Here is a 2,226-nt window from a genome sequence, read left to right on the forward strand (position 1 = left end):
CGCACTTTCCGCCGGACACCGACGGAGGCAACGTCCCCCTCCTGCGGTGACAAAAAAAATCCACCCCTGGTACCTAAAAATTTCTCCAGCGGCGGGCCCCTGGCCTAAACTTTCTCCGGCCCGCGCAACACGCACTTTCCGTCGGACACGGACGGAGGCAACGTCCCCCTCCTGCGGTGACAAAAAAAATCCACCCCTGGTACCTAAAAAATTCTCCAGCGGCGGGCCCCTGGCCTAAATTTTCTCCGGCCCGCGCAACACGCACTTTGCGCCGGACGCCGGTCCCAAACCACCACCGCCGACCGCCACAAGGCGACAGCCACCATCCCCAAGCGCCACCCCCGACCGCCACAAGGCGACCGCCACCAGCCGACCGCCACAAGGCGACAGCCACCATCCCCAAGCGCCATCCCCGACCGCCACCCCCCGACCGCCACAAGGCGACCGCCACCAGCCGACCGCCACAAGGCGACAGCCACCATCCCCAAGCGCCACCCCCGACCGCCACAAGGCGACCGCCACCAGCCGACCGCCACAAGGCGACAGCCACCATCCCCAAGCGCCATCCCCGACCGCCACCCCCCGACCGCCACAAGGCGACCGCCACCAGCCGACCGCCACAAGGCGACAGCCACCATCCCCAAGCGCCACCCCCGACCGCCACCAGCCGACCGCCACCAGCCGACCGCCACCATCCCCAAGCGCCATCCCCGACCGCCACCCCCCGACCGCCACAAGGCGACCGCCACAAGGCGACAGCCACCATCGCCAAGCGCCACCCCCGACCGCCACCAGCCGACCGCCACCAGCCGACCGCCACCAGCCGACCGCCACCATCCCCAAGCGCCATCCCCGACCGCCACCCCCCGACCGCCACAAGGCGACCGCCACCAGCCGACCGCCACCAGCCGACCGCCACAAGGTGACAGCCACCATCCCCAAGCGCCATCCCCGACCGCCACCCCCCGACCGCCACAAGGCGACCGCCACCAGCCGACCGCCACAAGGCGACAGCCACCATCCCCAAGCGCCACCCCCGACCGCCACCAGCCGACCGCCACCAGCCGACCGCCACAAGGCGACAGCCACCATCCCCAAGCGCCACCCCCGACCGCCACCAGCCGACCGCCACCAGCCGACCGCCACCATCCCCAAGCGCCATCCCCGACCGCCACCCCCCGACCGCCACAAGGCGACCGCCACAAGGCGACAGCCACCATCCCCAAGCGCCACCCCCGACCGCCACAAGGCGACCGCCACCAGCCGACCGCCACCAGCCGACCGCCACCATCCCCAAGCGCCATCCCCAAGCGCCACCCCCGACCGCCACCAGCCGACCGCCACCGGCCGTTCGCGGTGTGCGCCGCCGTTCCCCAAGCACCCTCCGGGACGAAGCCGGAGCCAGAGAATAGCAGCGGCCGTGCGTAAAAGCTGCGGCCGGGCCTCGCGGAAGGTCCCCCGGGCAGCGAGCTGCCGAGCCCCGGCCTCCAGCTTCCACCAGGTAATAGGACCGGGCGCGCGCAAAAGCTGGGGCCGGGCCTGGCGGAAGGTCCTCGGGCATCCAGCGAGATCACACGGCCCCCACCGGAGGCGGCTAGCGCCTCCGTAGAGTAGTGCCGGCCCGTGGAAGCGGCCGCCCGTCAGCCTGCGTTGCCGCTGGTCGAAAAATGCACTAAGTGCCAAACCCCATTCATTTACAACGGCGTGTCCGCCAGAGGGCGCACTTCCCCCGGCGGACCAGCCGGCGGGGCTCGTTAGAGAGTGTATCCGCCTGGCGGTGCCTCCTGGCCGGCCTGGATTCCGGACCGCGACCGCTCACTCGCGGGACCCTAATCGGCCCGCGGACCAGCCGGCGGGTCCTCCGTGAAAGCCTATCCGCCTGGCGGTGCCTCCTGGCCGGCCTGGATTCCGGACCGCGACCGCTCACTCGCGGGACCCTAATCGGCCCGCGGACCAGCCGGCGGGTCCTCCGTGAAAGCCTATCCGCCTGGCGGTGCCTCCTGGCCGGCCTGGATTCCGGACCGCCACCGCTCACTCGCGGGACCCTAATCGGCCCGCGGACCAGCCGGCGGGACCTCCGTGAAAGCCTATCCGCCTGGCGGTGCCTCCTGGCCGGCCTGGATTCCGGACCGCCACCGCTCACTCGCGGGACCCTAATCGGCCCGCGGACCAGCCGGCGGGACCTCCGTGAAAGCCTATCCGCCTGGCGGTGCCTCCTGGCCGGCC

Source organism: Syngnathus scovelli, unplaced genomic scaffold (assembly GCF_024217435.2).
Source record: "Syngnathus scovelli strain Florida unplaced genomic scaffold, RoL_Ssco_1.2 HiC_scaffold_492, whole genome shotgun sequence".
Classification (NCBI taxonomy): Eukaryota; Metazoa; Chordata; class Actinopteri; order Syngnathiformes; family Syngnathidae; genus Syngnathus; species Syngnathus scovelli.